The 26,835-nt window shown below is 45.5% G+C and overlaps 1 long non-coding RNA gene across 2 annotated transcripts; it reads left to right on the plus strand.

Annotated features, from left to right (window-relative positions):
• Nucleotides 1-1,361: 1,361 nt before the first annotated feature.
• LOC126863350 (uncharacterized) lies at nt 1,362-15,250 on the plus strand. 2 transcript variants are annotated; one of them, XR_007689474.1, is made up of 3 exons: nt 1,362-9,520; nt 13,584-13,727; nt 14,000-15,250. It is a non-coding gene; the product is annotated as an uncharacterized LOC126863350 (long non-coding RNA). The 2 variants fall into 2 exon arrangements; XR_007690210.1 differs by having other exon boundaries at nt 1,362-9,258.
• The last annotated feature ends 11,585 nt before the right edge of the window (nt 15,251-26,835 follow it).

A 26,835-nucleotide genomic window follows, 5' to 3' on the forward strand; every position in this document is an offset into this window, starting at 1 on the left:
GGGGACTATTCGCAAGGCGGGTTTAGAGCAGAAGAATATTCATCCACGTAATATCGGGCTGATACCGAAGAATAACTTTCTCCAGACATGCCGGATAATCGCATCGTCGTGGGGAACGAGAGGCGTAGATATGGTCGCAGGGACTCTTATCGGAGGTAACACGAACAATGCTTCCCTCCTTCCTTCGACAACGAGGAACAGCCGTTTACCTTCGGTTCGAATTGCTCGAGAAGTGGAGGATTTAGATAACCGTGCCGAAGAGACTTACCGCTCGGTAATTCTTTTTGCATGAATATTGAAAGATACCGGGCGAGGAGGAATCCTCCATGTCCATTGTTCCTTCTTTACAAGCGATTCTTTAAACGTTCCAATTGCAAATATACGTTTAATCGACGTTCTCGACAACCGAGGAATCGAGATATTCTTCGAACGAGCAGAAACGATGCACGGGCGGGGCAGCGGTCGTGTTATTATCTCGAGTGCTTGTGTAGGATTAATATTTAGACGGTTGCGATGTTACGAAAGTGGATTTGAACGCGCCTTTCGCGGGGCGGTTAGTGGCAGGATCGTGCGCGGAACGCGTCATTTAGCAGCGACGCGTAATTTCGTACTAATGCGCGCACTGGGATTAAAATAGTCTGGCCTGTTCCACACTGCTTCGTATCCGCCGCGAGTGCTCGCAAACAGCTATAGCGACGCATTCGCCGGATACAATGAACGCGCGTATTCGTTCGGTCCTCGAGGACGGTAGTAATACCAATGTCGAGCAGCTACGAGTGGCCGTTCGTTGCATTCGCTCAACGATCGTCCACGATCACGCCATTCAAAGTCTTAAACACTTAGACGCTTTTAAAGTTTAAAGTGTAAGGGAAGTCGAAATTTCTGACATTGGTGGAGGGTTTAATTGTGGAAAGTAGGGTTGCTATTGGTTCGCGGGCATCAGAATTTTCAAATGTTCTTCTATTCGATCGACTATCTTACGTTGTATAAATAATTTATCATTAGACGGGCGTTCGTTGTGACGCGCGTCTCCGGGTCCCGCTCGCGTGTCGCAGCGAAAAACAAATTTGCCGTAAATCCATGGAAGTACGGACGGATGAAGAAAGAAAACAACTGCCGGCTGAAGTGGTACGAGTCAGCGATAAGGCGGACAGGCTTCAGGTTGGCGTACAAGTTAAATCCACGGTGAGCTCGGTACGTCGAGTTTCCGGGTCGGATAAAAGCGTCTGTTGCTGAGATGCTGAGATGCTGCGATCGTGAGATCGCATACGCATACTCGCGTTAGACGTACATCCGTTGACAAGGTGTAACGGAAACACGGAGGAGGAGGGGGGGGATCGTATTCCCGTCGTTAAAAAGGGGGGAGGGAAAGAGGATGTTTTTTGGCCCGTACCGTGTAACGCGATACAGGCGAAAATAAGAAGAGGCTTAAGCATGCAGATCACGCGCGAACGCAACATCGAGACGGAAGCAAGTGGCGAGACGACGGAAGAGGAACGGAAGAACGAGGGGTAAGCAGAAAAACCGATCGTTGTCAGGGAAACGAAGGAAATCTGCATTTTGTCAAACTGTCGTTGAAAAGTTGGTGGCTGCGCCTGGAAAGGAGTTCCGACGAGGGTGAAGTAAAGGGGACGAGAGAGAAAGCGCCATGGCCGGCCTCCAAGAAAGAAGCGAGAAAGTTTGGAGTAACTCTCGGTCGCGCCGTTATCTAAACCCTTCGCGTACCTCTTGAGTAGTTCGGGGATGAAAGGGGACGCTTTCTTTTTCACGCTGCGACGAGGATATCCGTCGAATTACTTTCGATAACGATCCCTATGACGGTACCTTTAACCCTTCGCGTTTGACGACGTCAACAACTTTTAAAAGATGACGGATTCGCTCGTGCCACGGCCTACACAACTTTCCGTCACGATGTCTTCGCACGCTTCAAGCGCGCCTAGAGTCCTAGGGATTGTCGCGTCTACGCGTGTTCAACTACTTTTACCTCGAATACTCGCAACGGTTATGAGATCGTTCGATACTTGCATCATTTCGATGAAACCGAAAGTTATCGAATTACGGAATCGCGAACTCGAAAGCTGCTTGATATCTTTATATTGGGATAGACGTAACGGTGCCCGACAAGCGTATCACGAAATAACGCGACTCTTGGGTCCAAGTTTTTGCCGTGGAAAACGTGGAGAAGGAAGTTTAGGTTAAGCTCGGACTGATGGTTTTAGAGCAGGGTAAAAAAAGCTGCCTTCGTGAAGTATCTCCCTTTCACGCTGGATAAATCTCGCACGCGCGACAACCTCTCTGAAAAGAGATAAGCGTCCACGAAAAGGGGATCTTCTTTTTTCTCCCGTTGATCCGCGGCCGCGTCGCCATCGTCGTCGTCGTCGTCGTCGTCGTCGTCGTCGTCGTCGTCGTCGTCGTCGTCGTCGTCGTCGTCGTCGTCGTCTTCGTCGGACAGTGCAATTTCCCACCTCGTTCTTTGCTCCCTGCCCTTTTCCCCTTACTCCGTAGCCGCGCCTCATAAATAATAAATAGCTATATGGAGATCCCGCAGACGTCCAGTACATTTAGCGCCACTTCAATCGGCCGGTTGTAAAGCATTTCCAGCTTTCGTGAAACTAGACCTTTTTAAATTCAGTAGAAGAAGAAATTGTTGATTGCGTCGAGAATGCGAAAATACGTACCGGTATAAATCGGTTTGTCAAAGGCAGATGTCAGAGGTCGATTTCATTGAATCGCGCGTCACGTCAGCCTGTTTATATAATTTCAAGTTTATAAGACGAGCAGCTCAGAACCACGTGATTACCGCGATTCCGGGAAAACTTGTGTTTGCGATGAAAAACGGGATACTTAGGGGAGATCGATTCGATGTTCGAACGATGTTCGACCCCCCCCCCCCCCACCTTTTTTATTCGACCACCGGGTTCGTCGATAAATCGCAAGTAATTGCGATACCATCGAGTGGCTGTTAAAAAGTTGACTCCCCTCGTTAGCTCGATATCCGTTTAAATTCGATTTCACGAGACTGTAATTCGCTAAAATCGGCATTCTTCTCGATCTCGAGTTTACAGCAGCGTATTCTGAAATGGGTAACACGTGAAGCGTGGTGTGTTAGCGAACTTGTTTCCTGGCGGATGCGCAACAACGGCAAAGATAGGAAAACACGACGACCATCGGGCAATAAATCAGCTCGATCGCGTTGAGTAACGAGTCGTTGAAAAATAAGCCGATTACGTCACCGTAAGACACTACGAAGGAGTTTCAGCTCCGATCACTCTCTTGCGTCCTCCGCTCTATCTCTCGTTAATATGTTAATCCGATAAAAATATCCGTCAGCTGATAGACGATGACGGAAATACGGTGTCGGATGTTCGATTATCCGATTTATCGTAAATGGAACCATTGACCAAGGAACGATTGACCAAGTCTCGCCTCCGAATTTCCAGGAATATTCGAATACCAGATGCTGCTTTTGCTTTCACGACATTTGCGAAAACGCGACGTTATTCACGACCTTCTGAAGAAAAATGCGAGCCACGGGTACTTAGGTTTCCACCTGGAACATGTGATTCTGGTAATATCGGCCGAATCGAAACGTTTCATTGCAAACACTGTTTTATTTCTCGTCTCTCGAGTTGCTATACGATACTGTAATATAGTACGTATACACCTAGGCTTTGTCTCGTTGGGTCAAAAGCGCGGCGAAACGAATGAAAAACCCGGCAAAGACGAGAAAGATGTCAAGGAAAATGGTCCGATGAATATGTAACTTGCGGTTTCGAATCCTAGTCCTCGATCGAATTGCCTGGTGGAATTTCCAGGGGCGTGTGAACGATATTTAAACGCGACTGAACCGAGCCGTTTATCAGCAAAACGACGTTTGCGGACGTGTCATACCTGCGAATACGAACGATCGATCAGGATCCGTAAGTCGATGGAAAATTTCCAGTCCAAAAGTTTCATGGCCAACTATTCGGACATTCGCCGACGATATGGTCGCGTCGCTCGTTCTCATTTCGCTATCGATATTCTCGTTGTTGGTCGGTCGATGTAGATGTCGATATTCCGGATGATCGAGACAGAGACACGTGTAACGACATTCGTGGTACCGCTTGTGAATTATCCGTTTATTAACGTCCAGTTACAGGAAAGAATTAGTCTGCGCTTCTGTTTCGCGTACGCACGCATGCCGTCTGATAAACACGGGGCGAGGCAGTTGAATTACTTGCTATTTACCGTGTCAAGTCACGTGATCTAAAAGTCACTAACTTGTCGATGACCGAATGCCTATTGAGTCGGCCAAGTACATCGTCGTCTGTCGTCCAACTCTGATAAAACTTGCGCAGCCATACACGATCAGAGTGACTGTATAGAGCAGAGTGACTGTCAAGTTGAGCAAACTGTATAGAAGCCGACGTTCGCTCAATTTACGATTCTTGTAAAAATTTCCAATCGGATCGGCCAAGTCGTTAAGTCGTGTCTTTTACTCGACCTTAAACGATCTGACGATCTTCTAACGAGCCGCGGATTTCTTGGACGAGCTCGAACGAGCCGACGACTCGAGGAATCTTCAAAGTGATCTTGAAACGTCGAAGAATGTCGTTTAAACGAGCTTGCGGTTCTTCTTTCCGGCTGATAGGTGGAAAGAACGCTTTCCGAACTTGAAACGGTTGATAGACGATTGATCGGCCGGTTCCGCGATGCGCTATTTCGTTTGCGATTCGAAGGAAAATGGGCTGGCGAACCGGATACCCGTCGATTAGAGAAAGTTCGATCGATGATCGATGAACGACGAGACAATATCGCGACTAATTCGAACGGCGTTCGGTTAAATTGCGACGAAATGACGAAGGTCCGGTCGTTTCGTACAGTTTTCTATCCGCTGGCTGCTCGGATTTCCGTGGCTTAATGCCTCGATCGATTCCATTGGTGCGTTATGATGCGCGCGCGGCAACGCATCCGTTGGATTAAATTCTGCTGTGTATTCGAGAATCGTTTTTCGGCTTACTTCCCTAATTGGATTTTCGTATTTTGCATGCAGCATAGTTTTTCGATGGACGGCGATGGTACATCGATGTAACGCAATACCAGCTTTATCGCGTTTATAAAATTTTGATGTTCTTTTGGTGCCGCGCCTTATCGACGAATAACAAAATTTCGATCCAAACATTTTAAACAAAGAAGATTCGCGCAGCGCGTGCGTTGGCAGTGTTTACAGCAAACATTTTGCTTGAATTCCGCGTCTGCTTACCCTTATTGCAACATTTGAAATAGTTGAAACGTATAGCGTAATTTGATTTTTGCGATAGCTTCCGATCACTTGGAAATCTAATCGGGACGTTCGTTACTGTTACGGGGAGGAACGGGGGGGGGGGGGGGGGGGAGAGAGATCAGGCCAAGTAACGCAACGAACGTGCGAATGAAAGAAATTTATGCGTCGGAATGCCGTGTTATTTGCAGGGGACACTAAATCTGCGTTGAACAACGTCGCTTCCGGCCGAGTGCTCTTCGTCCAGAGAATACGGTTCGTTTATCAACGTTGTTTCACCGCTAGTTTCACGTAGTCCCGTGTCGTGGGAAATTTTTCAAGAAGCACGAATAACTAGCAAGATGCTCGCCGAGAGTCACTTTGCAGAGTCGTGGACATAAAATTAAATGGATCCGCGGTACTACGGAGAATATTACGCCGCGACACGCCGCGACAAGCCAAGACACGCCGCTTCTACCAGCAAAGAGTTTCCACGGACTTTGGTGAAATTCCATTTCCAAGTTCCGTTGGGCTATGAATTTTGATGAATCTTTTTATCGGCAAATAATTAACGAGCTTCGCGTTTCTACGATAATTTTTCATCGTTTTAGCCGCTCGCGCATTCCGTTTCTTCTGCATGTTTTTTGCCAACGAAGGAACGCAAGCTGTAAAATATTTCGATTATGCTTGACGCGTAACGTTCGCTCGCGTACTAGTTCTTCCTTATCAGCAATCCGAACTTTTTCATAACCGAGTAATTCCTTTTTCCCAATGCCATTAAACATTAGCGCCGTTCTTATCGCGCGCGCGCCACTCAGAAAAATCGCTGCCCTCGCAAGATGACCTGAAACCGTAATATCCGGCGAGGTGGTTGTGTGCAGCAATTAGGTGTGCCCGGTATCTCGGTACTTAGCCGAATTCGGTGGCTTATGCGAGGTTGGCCGAAACGAGCGGTGATTCTGACACCGCTGCAGACGCTGTAACTGCCACTCGCTCTGCCACCACTCGCTCGCTCGCCATTAATCTCTCGTGTTTCTTGCAAATGTTCGACTTGGCCAATCGCGAGTCGATGAAATTTCTAAAATCGTGCCTCGTTTTGCGCGATTCAAATACTAACACGCGGTGCAACGATGCCGATTCGAGTGGGCCCGGCCGATCGGCAGTTGGCGAAAAACAATCCGCTTGCAACAACACGTCCGCCAGGTTTACATCTGCGACGGTGACGAGGAGAAAGTCGACGAGCCTGCACACCGGGGAAATCAGACGAATTATTTTCGAATGATACGGCCGCAGCGCTGTAGAAAAATGCGTCGGAATTCGGTTATGGAAATGCGGCGCGCAGCGTCAACGAATGGCCCCCGTTCGACGGAGATTTTTATTATTCGCGTTCCGACACCGCGCGATCACCGCACCATCTCGTTTTTCAACCGATGGAAAATTTCTATAATTCAGCAAACGAGCGAGCGGGAGAAATTTTAATTCATTCTCGACGGCGAGAATTTCAACGGCGATTACAGCACGATGTTTCGCTGCTCGACGCCGGCGACTGGCTGAAACGTTTAATAAGAAAGACTGGTTGGCTGCCACGTTTTATGCAAATACACACACCGGTATAAATAAAACTCTGGAGAAGTCGTGGCGCTTTTTTCTCTCCTTCTCCTCGCAACGTTTAAAGCGGTCGTCTCTTAATTTCGCGAAATTACGGGGTCACCGCGAAATCGTTAAGCTCGCTTTAAAGTTACTGAATAAAGTTTAAGCGAATGCACAACTTCCGAACTGCTCCCGTTCGTCCTCCCTTCTCGACGTCTGCTCGTTGTAAAACTGGATACCACGAAATCCGGAAACGTTGCGTGTTTAATTTGCTCGATACCGCGACAAAGCAGCAAATACGATTTTCTACGACAACGATGTTCTACGATGAACTCTCTAGTGACTATACCGCGCACACGCATACACACACACACACACACACACACACACACACACACACATGGAACGTGTTTTAAAAGAACGACCTCTCTTTTGCGAAACTCTCTGTCGTTTTACGTCTCGATTCGAATGGAAAGTAGGTTTTCTTCTTTGAAAATTGCAATAAGCATCTGAATCTTATAATCTGCAAGTGACACTTATTGACACTTTAGCGAGACTCGAGTCTAGTCCATCCGGTCGGCAAAGTCGCTGGATGTCGCTAATACTCGCGATTGTGTCGCGTGGAAAAGATGCGAAGAATGTTGGGAAAAATGCCACTTTCGAGTCATAGAATCTTGTGCAGTCGACGCGATCCGTCTGACAAAGGATCGCTGGAGAATACTGGAGACCGGAAGCGCGGAAATTCTGCGATTCATCGACCCGAAGCCGATAGTCGTCGAAACTTCCTGAAAGCGATCGAACTGTCGCGCGACGTGCATTAACCGAAGCTCGGCTAACCGGATTTCGATTGCTGAATATTCAAATCTTCTATTATTCGACGATTCGAACGGAGGTCTGCCGCGGACACGACGCCTTGGCCAAACAAATGAATAATCTAAATAAATAATCGGCCGCGCCAACCTGAAATTGAATAGCAAATCGTATTTGTGCGTGAAAATAGGATCGTTGATCGGGAAAATTGAGCGAATCTGGTTTTTCAACGTTTAATGGACTGGCCGCCGATGCGTCAATTAACGGGACGTATGGACGCCGACTTGTCCTGGCTAATGAATCGATCGGTCTGCTGGTTGCGCTTTTCCTTCGTCCTCTACTTCCCTGTTCTTCGACCATGTCAATTTTTATACGTGTCTGACGCCTGCGTTTTATACGTGTTCTGAATATGATTTCGAATACGGAACATACGGAACATATTTCGTATACGGTTTCGAAAAAGGACTAAGAAGCGGCGAAAACGATCGTAACGCGGAGCTTGCTGTAAGAGCATTTCACCTTTTACCTTCTTTCCTGGTGGAACAGCGTGTAACACGGTAATCCTATTCCATCGTTATTTATCACGTCATCGCAGCGTTACCTTCGACAGAGTCAACTGGAACGAGATCTTTCGCGTGTTTACTCGCGTATTTGTCGCCTTTCCATACCATAAACCGTGCAATCTTTTACATGGATTACCCTTTCAATTCGCGTGAGAAACAGCGTCGACGTGTTATCGGCCACGTACGAAAATCCGGTAATCCAGCGTTGCTTCTTGCATTCTCTGCACAGTCGACGCGTTACCGAATAGGTCTGCGACGAATAGGAACGTCTGCTTTGAAAGTACACCGGCGAAAGCGACAACGAGGATTCCCGTTCCAATACCAAAGAAGCTTACCTGGACTTTTGACGGCAAGATAGCAGACGACCGAACGAAAGGGGAAAATCACGACTAGACAAGATCGTGTGCGAGTTGACGTTAGGCCGATGGCGTAGCAAAGTGTCACGTGCCGAACCGCTTGATCTTTCGATTCCAAAAAGTCGACGAACACGCACACTCTGACTTCTTTGCGAGAGATGTGCCAGCCGCCGCGTTCCTCTATTTTCCCCTTTACCATTCAAATTTCCAGGTCGGTCAGGCTTTGTTAAATTTCTCGAATTCCTCTCTTCTTCCTCTTTTTATCCGACTGTCGCGCGCGTTTCCACCAGCGTACCCTTTGTTCAGCGAGTCTGCGTCGCTCCAACCAACTCAGCTTTTTCTGGAAATTCACTGGATAATTATCATCGAACTTTTGTTCTTTGACGCAGCCCTGGAAAGGTTTCGCTCGGCCGAACTCCATAGGAGAAAGCCTCCTCTTGTTCGAATTTCCGCGATAAACGACAGATATCGGGCGACCGAAATTTCCCGCGTCGTCGACGGACGCAGAGGATAAACTCGTCTTCGAAAAGCGAAGCAGCACGTACGTAACCGGTTTCTATGAAACGCGGGAAGCGTTTCGCCTGGATGCTTGACGCTTGTTATTCGACGCCTCTTCAAACGACAATCGTACAACGGACTCGACGGTAAACACGAATTTTCCATCGAGTCCCATAAAGGAGAGAAGAAAAGGAAAAAGGTACGATATGTCCAGTGTTTTGCGTTTTATAGATCTGGCGAGGATTTCAAATTACAAGCGATTATCTGGATTTCATTGGTATGCCTACGTGTCGCCGGTCGACCGATTAATCCGTCGAGGACGGTAGCGTTAATTCGTTGCAAACGACCCGACGAAAAATCGATGTCGTCCCTCGTCGCGAAATGACGCGATGCAACACGTCGATGACTCGTGACCCGGCAAATTAGCAGCAGGCTGTCGCATCGTTTGGGAAGAAAATCAGGTTCGTTTCGTTCGTAACTGTGAAATCAAGGCGCGACGTTCTACGGCTGACAAACTCGCGCGTTCAAGGGGATGACGCCTCTTCGCGGTTACGGGTATTAGTATGCAGGAACGGGGTTGGCTCACTTGCCTCGCGGGCTTGTTATTGATGATGAACGTGCCGGCGGAAACGGAAACGCCCGGCTAGGATACGTTTATTCCGCGCCACGGACTCGAATTCACTGTTCTATTCGAAACTTAGACGTGCTATTGAAGTAACTTTGCTAAGGGTTTCGCGAGCCCGCGTCCGTCAATACGTTAATTAGAGTTGCGATCTTATTAGAAATTCGTTCCGCGAAAAATCTACAGCGTTTTCTTCTAAAGCTACTTGTTAATCGCCTGCCTCGGAGTGTTTGGAATTAGCGAGTGTTGTAGGAGAGCAGAGTAAAATGGTAGAGGGAGCGAGGGAGAGTGGGATGGGTGTGTGTGGACGAGCGTGACGAGTTTGAAGCGATTATCGCTATCGATCGAAAGAAAAAACGGCGAGTAATTTACGAGGTTATTAATTTTCGCTGACCATGTGGTGGTTAAATCGAGGTCGAAGTTGTTTAAGCGGATTAAACTGTCTTCCACTGGAACTCGACGCAAGTTCCTATGCCGTGTATTCTGTGGTGCGTGTACGGACGTTGGCGGACGATTTCGCTGGCTTCGCAGTAGATAAATTGGAAGGTAGACCGCCGATGACGAGCAGAACACGTATACGGATTCGCGAAAAATCCGCAAAATAATAAGAAAACGTGGACGTAATGGGTACGCGAATATAATTGCATCGTACGTGAAAGAGGAAATATTCTTGCCGCGAACAGGATATCGAAAATTGTTGCCGACATTATTCGACGATTCGTGGTCGAAACGAATTGAATTTTCTTCTATTATCGACGACGATATCGCGCGTTATCGATTACACATTGCCCATGTGTTATTATCATAAGCTAGTACGCGAAATTTATTATCGTTATCGAATAACGAACCGGAGCCGTGTCTCGTTCCAACACGAACCAATTTTGCTTCTCGACGATTTGCAATTCGAATAACTGGCGAATTCTTTTCCATTTTTCCCCCTTTCCCCTGTATAAACTGGCTACTCTTCCTAATTTGAAATTCCTAACGGCAAAGTTATAAGTTTCCACGATCGCAAACATAGCCGCGTAAGTCGTAAATCATTCCGAGATTGCTTCGGACATAGACTACACTCGACTGTAGATTCGGAGACAACGTCCTCGTTAATAGCGCGTAATAACTTGATATGAAACTTCTGATAAAAACGCAAATATATTCCGGCGGTGTTGATTTCTGACCAAATAAGTGTAATTTCCATTACGGCTCTCTTCACGCTTGTGATCACGTATAACGAGGAGGAAAGGTAATATATGGGAAAGCGCGCAATTTCATAAAATTCATCTCCGTATAATCGTATTTACCAATCTCCATAATTTATTCGTTCCAATCTTTTTCGTACGAATGTGCGGTATCGACGATGCAGTTTCGCAAGCCCGTTTCGCGCTTTACGTGTTAATTGTCTAACCAGGAGGGACGATACGAAATCATCGAGGTCGTCTTACCATTTACTGTTTCGGAGGTGATTAGAGTTTGATCATCGGTATGAGGAAATCGCGGGGAGCCGTCAGTAATAACTACAGTCGGTGATAACTGGAAAGCAAATATACGCGTCAGTCGGTTAATTTAAAATTATCGCGTCCGCGAATCTCGATCGTTGCATCTATGCGAGGCAAATTACATTTTATCTCGGATGGCTTTATGCTGGGATGCGAACAATTTTAAGCGGCAGAAACGTTAGCGTATCGGAATTTTTAAATCGGCTACAGTCATCGGGTCTCTTGAACGTCCGATGCTGCCAGCACGGAGGAAACTCGATTATCGGTGGATATAATTGCACGAATAAATGATTCGCGTCGATCAAACGTCGTTCAAGTTTTATCGCGTTAGACGACCTTTTAATTATTCATTTCCTGGTGAGATGATTTTCGCTAGGAAAATCAAACATCGCGTACGCTCGCACAAACAGCCGTCGCTTAAATAGATAGCAAAGTCAAATCGATTCGTTGTATTCGTTGTAGTCGCGGCAAATTTCTACCGCACGTAAAACGGGCATAAATCGAAAATCGATTTTATTTTCATACGCTTGGCTACCTCAGCCCTATTTTACGTACTATGATTCCGCCAAATTGTTTATTTACTGACCGGGCCAATAAATGGACAAAGGCCCGCGGAAATTCGAAAGGAGCGCAAATATGCGGAATTAACGATCGTCGAAACTACATTTTGTCCGGTAAATAACTGATTTACCTTGTCGAACGTCTAGCCAGTTGTTATTACACTGGCAAATTTCGTTGCTTTCATTCGGCGGTTCTATGAAAGGGGATCAATTTTTCGATCGATTCCCTGTTATCCGCGTCGATGTGGTTACGTGGTATGCACGATATGGTTACGCGTGTACGCGTGCAATCGTAGATGTTAAGTCGTACGACTGGATCCGTTCGTCGATCAGAGGCGTCCATTGTATCTCGATTCATTGACACGAACCTCGAAATGCATCTCGACTACCGATTCTCTTTCATAAGGCAGCCGTAAAGTCGTTCGAAATGGTGATATTCGGGAAAAATGGTGGATCGGCGTAGGAATCGATTACTTTAATGAAAATATTTGAATGGGCGCGATGGGAATGGTGGGAAGAGCGGTGAGCAGAGGCCGAATTAGGAGATTGAAATTTAAACGGTAACGTTCTTCTCGATGACTGTGCGCTTTAGATCGGGCAAATCGTTAATGGAAACGGGATATTAATAACGCGTGCTGCGAATCAGCGGTAATTTTTACGAGCAAGTAATTAACTTATCGTCTGTTGGCGTTTAAAGGTTGCGCCAAAACGTTGGAGATCCGACGGACGGAACACGGTTCGAGATAAACGTGCTTTGATTTGTCGGGCCACGATAGATACACCGGAGGAAAGCACGTTTGTTGGTAACGGCCGCGTGTCGAATAACAGATATCGAAACTGACATTGCTCGCGTCGATACGGTAAAAATGTTGAGAACGTTTCAAAGACTTACGCTGTCCTACCCTTACGCGCGGTATTGCGTTGATTCGACACTCGTCGCGCTTAACGATCGGCCTTTTCGCAAAATGTGCAAACAACGAAACGTTCGGCAACAACGTGCATCGCGTTCGCGGAGTATCGAACGAACAGAGAAAGGAAACAGAGGAACCGCGAATGGAAAATAAAGGTAAAAAAGGTGAGAAAGGTTGTAACGTTTCATTTCGCAGCGCGTATCAGCGAGAGGACAGTAATTCAGGTCGCGACGCTTTTTTGTTCCCCCTCTGTGCGAGATCAAAATTTGCTGGTCGTGGTAGGCGCTTCACGGCGCGATTCACGGTAATTCGAGCTCCAATATTTGTCAGACCGAATTCAAAGTGGCGTTGGCGGCGCTAGCGGCGGCGCTAGCGACGTAACAGGGAAAATTTTCTGCTAGACGCGAGAACCACGTTCATCGCGCTAAATTGACAGTGTCGCGCCAACTCGTCGTGCCAGCCGTGGACAACGTTTAATATATTCGAATTCGAATTTCGACGTTCCACGCCGAGCAAACGAAAGAGATTTGGCTAAATTATACCCAGAGTCGAGCCAGCCGGTCGTTGCTCGCGTTTTTCTCTCGGGATCGCCACCATTAGAATATCTCACGCTTGGCTCGTTTGACGTTTCAATTTTTTTATTAGAATTGTCGATCCCTCGCTCCCTCTTGCTCTCTCCCCCAATTTGCCGAAATATAAAGAAATTGCTGATTCCATTGTTCGTTTTATCCCCATGATGCATCTGTGCCCCGATAGTTACGTCAAGCAGATGAAGTCGGAGCGCGCGTTTTAAAAGATTTCCAAGGGAATATATAAATTTAAAAAAGAGAGAGAGAGAGAGAGAGAGATCGATAAGCAGAAACGGCAGTTTCAAACCATTTGGAGAAGTACGGAGGACAGAGTATAATGGGTAAATCTTTTACTATCGCGATCCGCAGATATCCGGCATAAAGGATACATAAAGAGACCTATCGCAACCAGTGGAGAACAAACAATCGACGATTTCGATTTGGAATCTCCGTGCAATTGCTTCTCTCGAGAGTTCTTTTCGCGAAATTCTCCGAACAGATCCTCGAAAGAAGGTAAGAAAACATCTTCGCGAACGTTACGATACTCTTATACACACCATGTATCGTTGCAACGACGCGACCGGTATGGTACTTGGAAAATTTTATTTCCGCCGACTTAAACGGCTTCTCATTCTGTTTCGCCAGACATCCGCGATAAAGAGGAATTATCATTGAAAGTTTCCAATATCGAAATGTCGATACTTATTTAATTACTTTCCATACCGAGCCCTTTAAACTAGTCCGATCGACATCGAGTTCATTAATTTTGAAATTTCCTGTTCCAGGAATGGGAACATCGAGCTTCTTCGGGCACAGGGCAATGCCAGGGCAGCGAACAACGATTCACGCCAAAGATCGCTTCTCGAGGAAAAATTTCTCGCCTGCTACTTCTTTCTTCTTTTTTCGTCGCCGCGTATTAATAAATTTGACGGGTCGAATCGCGTGTCAATTTCTGCAACAACCAACCAACCGACAAACGTCCCGAACATTTATTTATAAACGAGAAACGTTGGAACTTTGTCGATAATACGGCGAAAACCGTGTCGCGATCATTTCACTTTCCTGTCACACTTTAGATACGAAACGAAATCGAACAAGGATCCTTTTTATGCTGCTAATTCTCTGACTGAAATGGGATACACGTGGTATACTTCCCGGCCAAGACTAGGGACAGTCGCGAAACGGTGAAAAAGTGGCGAGAATATAGACGTATCGAGAGATTCGTGCAAATAAAATCCAATCGGTTGGCCGCGAGCAAGGAGGCTGCAATCGTCGGCACATGTTTGAGCGTACGTTCAAAGCGATCGATATAATTCGTTTAGCGTGATTGTTCGACAAACGGTCGATACGGAGGTGGCGGGACGTCGACCTCGGGAATAATGAAATACTATGGGAAATAACAGGATGACCGAACCATGAGTTAACGACAGGAACAACGCATATAGCCCTCTTATAGCAACTTTTTACTGTAGCTCAACAGGGATTCTAGGGAATTCTGCTTTAGAAAAAGATGGGAGAAAGGATGGGGACAGATGATACGCGCGAAGACACGTAAAAAAAGTCGTACACAAAAATTTCTTTCATAAGACGTAGCGCGTGTTAGGATCGAGCGTATGACAGAAGCAGCTGCTATGTTCGCGATTCGTCACATATCAAGGCGCCAAGCGGAAACTACTTATAGAGACAGACGCGAAGCAGAGAAACACCTTTTCCCGTTGACAGCGTCGTAGCTATAGGGAAAAATAAACAACGGAATACAGGGCCGCTGTTACAAGAAGCGCAACGAGTTTCTTTGGTAAGGTCATCGATGTACGATAGCGACGCGAGGTAAAAGTTTGTGCTGCCACGTAGAGCGCGTGTTCGGCGATGAAGATACTTTCTTTACTTTGGGGATGGAAAGCACGTATTTACAGCGAACCAACTAACAGAGAACTCTTCGCGCACGGCCAAAGAGGATGTATGTTTGTCAAGGTGTTGCGAGTAGGTCACGAAAAATAATAATGATGATAATAATAATAATGATAAGAAAGAAAACGCGAGCCGATAGACAAAAGCGATACGACGGCTACGTATAAAACGTAAGCGTTTCTCGCGAGCAGCGATAAGAAACGGACTATTTATGTCACATCGAAGCGGACAAGCAGCGATAAAACGATCCAAATTTTCTTCCCCGCGAGAAAATGATCTCCGTTGAATATTCATTGCGCGTTCGAATTAATTTGATTCCGTTCCAGTTGCCTGTCCTTGATGCGAAACGAAGATCGATTTTCGCTGGACGCATATTCGGAAGATCGATTCACCGGGCAAAGGAATCGCTTGGCCCGAAGCAAGCGAAGATTGCCGATACTTGGAGTACCTATCGTCGTACTCGCCACTCGATTTCAGCCGACACTGTTGCCACTGAACAAACGAACCGCCACCCCGACTTTCTTCCTTTCACGGACCACGGTTTCGAAAAAGTTCTCTCGATCGTCTGCGTTTAACTAACCTCTTTTTTCCCCCATCGATCCCACGTTCGTATTACCGAACTTTGTTCCTGCTGCAAGAGATGTTCACAGGTTTGCGTGTTACTCCGGCTTGCTTCGCGATCGTTTGGATTCGTCGTAAATACCCTTCGAACTGTGAACGATCGATTCTCACCCTTGAAACTGTCCATTTGCCTTCCGGTCGGGACTGCTAAATAGAAACTGTTGAATTCCCTTGTTTCATTCTCTTGCGGCGCATCGACCGCGCGTTAAGGGTAGTTGAAAGTCGATTCCCTTTGTTAAACGTTCGTGTACGGGAAGCGAATAAAATTGTTTCGGACATTTCGAAACGATTGAAAGCGTTGCCCGCGCTCCAAGTTTACTCGATCTATGGCTGGTTAAACGTCGGCCGCTTATAAAAGTAGTTGGCGGGTAGATTTAAAGTAATCCTTCGTCGAAATGTTTTTACAACCGCTTTAAAGTGCCAGATATCGATACATCGAATCTCGGATCGTTTTTCATTACTTTTTCGTTCGATGATATTTAAAAAGTGGAATTAGATCGAAACGGATACATTGCGGCAAGGTTTACTCAGAAGAACAAAATGAATAAATCGATAGAATTCGACGACAAAGCAACCGGTGTCAAATTCGATTCGACTTCGGACAGCTGCAGGAATAAAGCGCCATCAAAATACGAGTAACGTGTCTCCCGGTATGAAACGATCTCCGATTCTGCCTGTCTATGGTCTATGGGAAATTCATTCGCTCGGTTCGTTTCCATCGTCCTTGACGCGTATAACAATTCTGTTGGCGCTAACGTGATGGGCGCGAAGCTACGTATAGACACGGTCGATCATCGTGACGCGCCAACGACCTGATAAGCGATAATGACAGCGCGTGGATCGCGGCCGGTTGTCTTCGGGGCGTTAATGCGCCGACAGGATCCCGTCGGTTCGACCCAATTCGTTTGATCGGAAGTTGGAGGAGAGGGGGCCGGTCCCGAATGGAAAACCGATGAAACAAATTGCACCGGCTAGACTGGTCGTTGTATCCAATTAACAGTAGTCAAAGGAATTTTGTTCGCCGAGCTCGCGGCGATGTCACGATTTGCTTAAAAAAATCGAGGTTCTTTTAACGAGCCATGGTTTACACGACGTTCCAGCTACACCGTCGCGTCGGCTGTCTGCGAACGTATCGACGATCGGCACCGCGTGCTTTTCCGATCATCTGGTCGTTAACTGGCTGATGGAATTTTTTCATCAAGAAGTAGAGCTTTGTTTCGGCGAGCGAACGCCGCGCGCACTTTGTCCGCGTGATCGGCTGGGAAATTGAAAGCAGGCCGGAGAAGAAACGTGTGGCGTGTAATGTAAACGAGTGGATGAAAGTCAGCGATAGGGAAGAAAATGGTAGGAATCATACAACGGGACCATACAACCAAACAACGGGAATCGAGCGATATCTTGTCACAGTGACGGAGCCGATGGAGAAACCGAGCACGTAAATAGGCATAATCCATCATCGGCTGGTCGGAATACACATTACGCCGTGCTGATCGACGATAGGCATAATTTATCGACCTTAATCGTTGCTTTCGTCGCGTCCTAGCGTCCTTGTTGATTTTATTAGCCGGGCATCGACGTAGAATATCGTGCAACGTACAAGTTTGCGAATTCACCGCGAAGATACCACCGTTAACTACGACGAGACGCGACCGTGTTTCGTTCTGCCTAATTGGCCTCGCTCCACTCCCGGATAATTAGGATCGTTTCTTTTCACGCGCCTCGTCGAAACGCGCTGTCCCTTGTTAGCGGTACTAGGTATATTTTGTCGTGCACGAGACGAGTCTGGCGAAACGTTATCAACGAGAGCCGAGTTTCAACAGTTTGAAAATTTCGATTTTTATCTTACCGTTGGAATAAAATGTCTATTTCGTCTTTTAAAGGCAGTAGAGCGTAATTACGATCACCGTAATTTAGAAAGCGTGTTTAGAAAGAGTGTTTAGAAAGCGCGTGGAAAGTCACTGGAGACGTTAGAAATGTTTGAAAAATTCGCGCCAGTGGTCCCGAAAGATCCAACGATCTAATCAAGTTTCTTCCACCATCGCGAACGAAAGAAGCGGAACGCGCCGCGGATATTCAAATTCGGCGAGTTCTTATTTCCATATCCTGCCTGCTTATATTATATCTTTTATCTTGAACTGTTTGACTTGCTTCTTTTAGTAAATTTCAGGGCGTTAGCCGACGATAGGAGAACTCGAAGCTCGTTCGGCTTGAGGAACGAAACAGAAAATGCGATGATTTCGAGAACACGAGCTTGGCCATTTGAATATCCCGAATACGTCCTGCTTACGAATAATTAATTTACATTTTTCACGTATATGACGATTACATTATCGATTATCGGACACTCTCTTCTCCTTCTCTCGTTCTATACACTTTCAGCAGGATCCTCGTTAATAAACAGTCGTAACGATCGATCTTTTAAGTTTGCGATTTGCCGAAATCCGAAATGTTTGTACGACGACGAGGAGCCTTTAGATCGCGCGATGAAGCAAGGACGTTTTTGCGGTATCGCTGTGTGCGGAATTTATAGGCAAAAATCACCATATTTCTTGGTATTTCTTGATATTTCTTGATATTTCTTGGTATTTCTTGGTATTTCTTGGTATTTCTTGATATTTCTTGGTATTTCTTGGTATTTCTTGATATTTCTTGGTATTTCTTGGTATTTCTTGGTATTTCTTGATATTTCTTGGTATTTCTTGGTATTTCTTGGTATTTCTTGGTATTTCTTGGTATTTCTTGGTATTTCTTGGTTGCGTTCACGCGAGCTCGTGCAACGAAAGATACGTTTATAGGACGGTTTATAGGAACGCGCGATTCACGTTTCACGGTCGTGACGAAGTGTAGTTTAGTGGACGGGAGAAACGCAAACGTTCGAAACGCGAGAAGACGTTCGAACGATGTAAGACGATCATCGATCTGGTGAAACACCGCGGAAACCAGACCGTTAGAGAAACGTGGCTTGTCGAGAGCTCGTCAGACTGTTGCAGCGGTTTGATATCGGTCAGCCGATAAATCACGCTACCTTGTGTCACGGAGAAAAAATCTCGTTTTCGCGGGATATTAATATGTCGCGAACAATTATGTATACGGCTTCGTGATATTCCTTCCGATCGGACGAGATCGTTGCAACGATCGAATCACTCGACCGTTCGAGACCGAAGCTACAGAAACAAACATTCGTTGGAACAGGTCGGATTTTAAGTTTCAGCTCCTTGAGGCACGCAGCTTTCCTTCTCTTGTCGAAGCGAATTATCGATTCGACGTAAACTGCGAGGGAATTTAACCTTGGAGGCAACTAACTCAATGGACCTCACTGGGCGACTCGAATTCAAGCGCGCTTCGTTAGAGATAAAAGCATCACCACGTCCACCTTCAAAATGCATATTCCTCATTGTTCAGCATCGCTTGATAACGGAAGGATTTATTCGCCAATGTCATAGCCTTTTAAAGAATCTTTACATCCTCGATCTCAATGGTATTCCTCCGTCTTTAATGTAGATGGGCAAGCAGTAAAAAAATCATTATTATTATTATTAACGGAGATTAACGCGGATCGCGGGATCGGAGTTTTAAAGAGCGAGATATTAGTTTGTTCTCGGTGGACGGTGATTCGGTAATCTCGCTTCGCGGTTATAACAGGGAGAAAAGTCTGAGTTGGTCGACTCTCGGTACTCTCGACGAAGCGTCGGGAATGTAGCTGGCGCGACGCGGCGGTCTGTACAGGCGCGTGGCCGGATATTATTATAATTAACGCGGTATAACAAGTATGTTAATGAGGGCGTTGTTCCGCGAACGAACGAACGAAAGAGATGGAAGCTTCGTTACTCGCGTCTGATTTGCTCTTCGCTCCTTTCGTTCGCTCGTTTCCACGGGTTTTCTCTTATTTTCACGAACGCTCGTACGAAATCACGACTACCTCCTCCGATGCAATTTCCTTCGGACCGTCTTGGAATGGCTCGGTCACGCAATTAAACGATCAAGATTTCGCCAGTACGCCGAGCGAGAGATTATACGAAAAAAGTGGACCGTTGCGATTTAAAGAGATTAGTAATCGGATTAGTAAACTGGCGAGTCGATAAACTGGTTACTCTCGTAAATTGGTTCCATTGGAAAGTTTCACCGTGCCGGTTTATCGGCGATCAAACGCCGAGAATGATATTTTTAATCGGCAAGATACGGAAATCGCTTAAATTGAAATCGTACGAGCAAACATGTAACAATACGTACGTGTAACGCGTAATAGAATAACGTGTAACAATAATAAATAACGTTTCGACAAAGTCGTTTGATTCGAGGTGCGATCGAAGAAAGATGCTTTTGCGGCGTGGCTGGTGTTGCGGTTGATAAAAATTTGTACCGAATCGAACGGGATTCGTCGCGTGCAAAGCAGATGCGGAGGAAACGAGAACGAGAACGAGAACAAGAACGAGAACGAGGACGAGGACGAGGACGAGACAGAGGGGGTTAGGAGAACAGGCGGTGCCGTTTCGTTGTGCGGTGGTTCGATGTATTCCGCTTCCGTTAAGGATAAAGGCTAAAGTGCCCAACTTTCTATATTTATAGAAGAGAAGCTTACATAATGAAATTACGGTTATCGGCGTTCATATCGGCGCTTATGCCGGATCTAAACGTTCTCGGACGAAATTAGAGCGCGCTGTTGATCAGCGTACAATTGACCGTGGCCGCTGGAAATGATAGTTGAGAATCTGGCCACGCCTCGCAGCCGCGAAAAATCGCCTATGTTGCTTAAGTTGACGGATAGGTTTCTCGCGGAGAAAAAGAGACTACCGGTACCGTATTTTTCTTTGGTTAGTGGAAATCGAAGGAAAAGTTTTAGCTTTGAGGAAGGAACCGAGTCTGAAATTGAGATGGAAGGCGGAAGCGAACGGCAAGGAAAGTCGATCTGCTATATTTAAACGCGAAGAGATGTCCCGAGTTGAACAAGGGAGGGACCGAGTTCTTACGTCGATTTCGTTTCTTCCACTCAAGTCCTTGGTCGGGTACAAAACTCGCGGATTCCAGAGCCGCTGGTCGAGTTTGACCCGAGGAAAACTTTATTCGAGCTCCGAGGCTATAAACGGCTCCAGTTATCGACTGGAGAACCGTCGTACCGAATTACCGGACATCCATCCGATTTATCCTTCCGAAGCAAGTATGAAAATTTCTGTTTAAGATTAATAGAGAGAGAGCGGAGGTATCAGCTGCGCCTGACGCGCCGTTTCGATGCGAAGCATGCCGGTTATTACACGCACCGTACGAAAGGAAAGAACAACGAACAATGATACCAGAGCGCTGACAGTCCGGATTTATAGCTTCACTCCGTAGATAATACCATCTTGTCTGCCTGCCTTCCGTGAGGCTAGACTGTTTCTAAAATTCGTCTCGAGGACAGGACCTTTGCTCGTTAACGTCCTTCTTCCTTTTACCAAAAAGTTACTACGCGGTAGCGTATGAACAGGCTCCAAGTAAAGATACGAGAATCTAAGATGATAAGAAAACGACAGTTCTTGCTCCTTTCGATAGTAGTTTCGTAATTTATTAATTTATCGTAATTTATATCGGCTGTACGAACGAGCCAGCTTAAAAATTTCGCGTTTCGTTGATAACGTGGTTAATCAATTTCTCTGTTATCCCGTTCGTCGACCTATCGTTCTTACTTTGTCGGTGATACATTGGCCATCGCAAAGGAATAAATCGATAAGGACTTTATGGCTGCATTAAACGCGAAACATTCTTTACCTGGCTACACGTTTACGTACTTTCGTTCAACTGGATGTGGACAAACGACTCAAACATTTACCCCCTTGTAAACGAAAATTTCGCCACGCCTTTACGCTTCCAATGTTACTCTGCTGGTGTATCGATCGTCCGATTTGCAATTTCATCGATTACTTAACTCGATAACGTAACGTCGCTGTGGTTGAATTTTCAGTCGATTGCTTCGCTTTTCTTCAAATTCATATCTGTAATTAAAAATAACGAGGTGATTTAACGATCGCGATAATTAAACTGTATGAAAAGAGTGCTTTCGGGAAGATCTAAGGCCAGACGCGAGCATTTATTAAAAACCGGAGAAAGGAAGGAAAGGCCGGTTTACGTGTGCTCTGTTCTCCATAAATTTCTTCGCTTTTTCTACCGAGAAGGCGGCAGCTCGATACTCGGCAACCCTTTGGGAGCCGAAAAGTTTACAAGGCTTGCTGTCTGTTCGCCAGCCCTTTTCCCACCGTGGCGCGGGTAATCTTGATATATAGGGAGCGTTAAGAGCGACGCCGCGGGAACCTCTTAACCTGCTTGACCAGACTGTCACGTGAAAAAAATGTTCACCCATTTGTATTGTCGTTTTAGCGACACGTATGTACAAGTTATATGTAGAAAGAATTCTTTAGCCTCGTCTTAGGCGAAACGAAAGGCGGATGAATGTTGCCTTTGGGAAGATATTTCGAACGAAACTCTGAGTTCAAAGGCCTAGTGCTACGTTTCTTTCGTGCGAACGATGCGATTATATCCGAACGTAATAATCGCACGTAATAATCTCTCATATCAGAGTAATGTGGTAACAGTGCCGTCTATTAACATGGTATTTAACTATGGTAACGCTTCTCAGAAAGCTATATAAATCTAGTCAAAGAAGCGTAACTTTGCCACGGTGGCTGGTTAAATTGCACTTTCTTCTTGTTAGAACTTGCCGAGCCTGTTGTGCGTCGCGCATAATACGATGGTTTCATCGAGGTAGCTCGATTTTTTGTTCCACTTATTCTCTCGTCTTCACCTCCGATCAACCTTCTAAGCATCGATCGACTTGGAAAAAAGTCCAACCCGATCGAAGTTTGATCACGTTTTTACGCCTAGCGTGGAAAACGATAGGCAGGAGAGAAAAAAGAAACGGGAAGGAATACGACGCTCGTTGTTGGCCAAAACGATACAATTTTATGGCTGACCAGAGATAAAACAAATGGGAAGAAGATCTTAATTCTTAGAGACGTGCTCGATCATAATAACGCGCCGACGTTCCACCGATCATTTCTGTTTCATTCTTTCCCGGACGGAGCAACGATTCTCCCACAGATTCGAAATTTTCTGTTACCGTGCAGTCGGCCACCCTTCCTTCCTCGATTTCCGAGCTCGGCTTGGTAACGCAGTTTCCAGAGATCGATGGGGAGAGAAAAAAGCAGAACGATCTACGGGAATTTCGAACGCGTACCGCGACGAAGAACCTGTGCCGCGCGTTCACGCTCACGCTGTTCCTTCATTTACGGCGATATTTGCAGCGCCTCGGAAATTATTGCTCCACGGGTTGCCTCGTATAAAGCGGCACTGTAAGCTATTCGAAACCGAGTAAAACTTTTTCCTCGTATTTTAAACGGGCAGAAACGAAAGGGACGCGGGGAGGGGGGGGAGACCCTTTTAATAAAATCACCGAAGCACGAAATATTCGCTTGATATCACTGGTCGCTCGTTTTGTGCCCTCATTACGAAAGACGTTTTCCCTGCGCGAAAAACACTTTGTAATTTACGTATCATCCCGCTTAAGAAAACGCTTTTTGAGATAACAAATGTCTGAAAATGTTGGCTCTTTTCGACCAGTTTATCGCGTCCAAGGCAATGCCTACGTACCCACGCGCGTACTTCTCGACGCGTCGATTGCAAAAAAAAAAGGTTGCGTAAAAGAATACAAATAAAGGCTTATCGAGCGACATCTCGACGAACGTTCCAAACATTCTCGTGCAGCTGCAACTTTTAACAGCCGCTCGTTAAACGCTGTATGTATTAAAAATAAATTTTCGACTAGCCACAATTATCTCTGCTCGTAGATGGACGGATCGGAAACGACGTTTGCGGCGGTACGCGAAGAAAGTAAAACGTTGTGGGAAGAAGCAAGACGCAAAGGTTGGAAAACGTCGGAGGTGTGTGCGTTTTGTCGCGATGAGACAACGCTTGATTCCTTCTTTGGTGCTTTCGAAAGGGAACCGCTTTCGTGCAGTTGGCCGAAAGAGAGGGCACACGATGGAACATCGGACAAGCGTTTTCTTACAGAACTTTGAAAACTCTTCGGCAGCTCGTAAGACAAGAGGACGCGTTAAAGAAAAGAGATTTCCTCGAGACCGACTATCTTTGAATTTTTCAACTTGTCCTAAAAGTTTTATCGTCGGCGACACTCGTATTTATCATAAAATGAAAAAAAAAAAAAGAAAGAAAAAATACAGAAGTATCCTTAACCTTCGATTTATTCTAGGGATCTAAATGAAAGTAAGGATCTAAAAGAGTAAGGATCTATGCAAAATCTTGCTCCTGTTTATTATTTATTGAGAGGAAGATCCGGTGGCTGGAAAGTGGATATTACGATTGTCAGGAGAGAATTTCAAAGAGAACGGCATTATGCGTGAAAGAATCGTCAGCGCCGGGTCTCTCGAGCTCGCCAGAGCTCTGTCAAGGGCAGCGTGAATTTTTTACGCGGGTCGCTTTGTCACGGCCTCGAGGCTCGACGATTTTGTCGTCGACGCATGATTTTTCCATTGGGTCGCGAAAGAAAGTGACAGTCATGTACCCTGTGACAACGCTCGGATTACGTGCTTTCGCGCGAGTAAAATATACGTAGAGGCCAAGAACCGCGTGAAAGATGTTTCTGCCTGAAAGGAACCGTGGACCGCTTTAATTTCTTCAACGAAGAATAAAGTTCTTAGCCCACTGTCCGACCAAGAAGCTACTCGCTCTTAGTTACCCTGTTTCGTGTCCGACCTTCTCGCTTTACAAGCAGGATCCGGATTAACGGATTGAATAAATTTCCTTTTTGTAATGGACTCTGGCTGTTTAACTCTAAGCGAACGGTGTAGTGTTTCCAGTCGTACGAAGGCGCTCGTTTTATCTTCTCGTTGTTTTAAAGTCGGTTACCCTTTTGCTAAAGCGACGATCCGCGGTTATTCTCCTAATGCTCTATTCTTACTTTGTTTCGCTGTTTTCCAGAGGCTGCGGAAGAAATGAACGTATCAAGGTGCAGAGATTAAGATTCGAATTCGACAAAATATACGACAAACGATTCATCCAGAACGCAATATCTCGTCCTAAAACGCGTCGTTATAAAAGGAGTTGTTATACTAGAACGATCGCAAGAAGATGAGGCGTTCTCCACTTCGAAAGTTGCTCTATGGATTCATCGATTTGGTTCGTCGTGGCATCGTCTCGACGGTGACAGGCGACGAAGGTGATACGAAATTTTTTAGAGTTGCGAACAGATATTATTTGGATAATAGTGAAAGTCGGTCGAAACTCGAAGAAAGTCGCGCCAATATGGTAAAATGTTTAGCGCGTCGGACCGAGCTTCGCACCGAGTGTCGCATCGAAATTCGAAGTCGAGGGCAACGGGAGGAACTTCATCGCCGGTTGTCGGGGATCGTGTCACGTAAAATAACAAAATAAAAAAAGGAATTTGAGGTAAAAAATAAAAAAAGAAAACTTTATTTTTTTTCTAACATCAATACACTTTACAATTTACTTCCGAACTCTAGGCGTGACTTTCTAAGACTGACTCTTATGATTTTACTTTCGATCGGATCCGATTACTTTCTTTTGTCATCCCTCAACATCCCCACCGTCCATGCATTTGCTAGGCGTCCGCGATCGTTGCCACGTGCTCTTTCTTCTAGAACCTTCGGTGGAAGGACCGTTGGGATGTTGATGGTTCATTAGGCACTTCAGCGATATACATTGTCGCCGAGTGCCGCCACATCTTTATCTCTATCGTCAGTCCGTCGGATTTGAAGTATGCCGGTCGTGACATACCCCCCTGGTTAGATTGATCTTGGTCCTCTAAGATCGTAGTAGAATGGAATTATTTAAATGTAGATCAAAGGATATGTTTATGCTTTTTTTTCAGGAATCGCTATGAATTGATTTTCTGCATGTTATGGTACAAAAGTTATTTCGTTAATCTTAAATATAGCAATTTTACAATATTTGTTAGTGTTCGAGAAGCTAATAATTTCAGAGGCGTAATCATGTTGTAGTTTTCGATCGTGAATTGGTTGGGTTTGTTTACAAAGCGTAATTCCTATCCCGTGAATTTAAGGCAACTAATTAAGGGTATTGTTACTAGTGCTAGGGTCAGCATTATCCTGAAAAAAGTACGCTTTCAATCGGTTACCATGTATCTTTTTCTTAGCATTGTCGATAGAAATAATGTAATAAGGAGTTTTCACATCGTTAATTCTGTAGGGTCCTAACCATTCAATGTCCAACTTATCTCTTTTATGGTCGTTGTGAATTAAAACAAAGTCTCCTTTCCTAAACACAGTCTGAGTTTTAACAATCTTTCTTTCTTGGTCTCGCTTGTATCGTTGCTTATTCTGAATAAGTGTTTTGTGAGCTGTTTCCCAATATTTATTCAACTGTTTTTGCCAAAGTGAGTACATATCATCATAGGTAAGTGTGGGAAATTTGGATATTGCGGAAGGTAAGTTAGCTTTTCGCCCAAAGGTCAATTCAAAGGGAGAGAATCCTGTTCCTTCATTTCGCGGTGTTGTACCCTAAACAAATGAAATTAAGTACTTCATCCCATTCTTTGTCATTGTCGTGTAATGCAGTACGAATTAAATCTTTAACTGAGGCATGCGTTCTTTCGAGGGATCCGTTACTTTGTGGGTGAAATGAAGTTGTTTTGATGTGTTTGATTTTAAAAGCTTCTTCAAATTTCGTCATTAAATCACTAACAAAATTTTGTCCCTGATCTGTTAGGATCGTTTTTGGTGCCGAAAATATGTAAATATAGTGTTCAATAAGCGCGTTAATTATGGATTCAGTTCGTTGCGTTTTAAGGGGAACTAGTATCAGATATTTCGTAAGTTCATCGTGTATTGAAAGTATGTATTGGTTTCCGCGTTTGGTTTTCGTCATCGGTCCTATGATGTCCATAGCGATTTTGTCGTTAGGGTTAAGTGGCGTGTCTGAGATTTGTGGGGATTCTTTGGGTCTGATACGTGTTAGTTTCTCCTTTTGACATGTGTCGCATGTTTTCACAAAGTTTTCTACTCTTTCTAAAAGTCCGGAAATTTTGAATTTATCCTTGATCCGTTGATACGTTTTCTGTATCCCTAAA

The sequence above is a fragment of the Bombus huntii genome, chromosome 1, assembly GCF_024542735.1.
Source record: "Bombus huntii isolate Logan2020A chromosome 1, iyBomHunt1.1, whole genome shotgun sequence".
Taxonomy (NCBI): Eukaryota; Metazoa; Arthropoda; class Insecta; order Hymenoptera; family Apidae; genus Bombus; species Bombus huntii.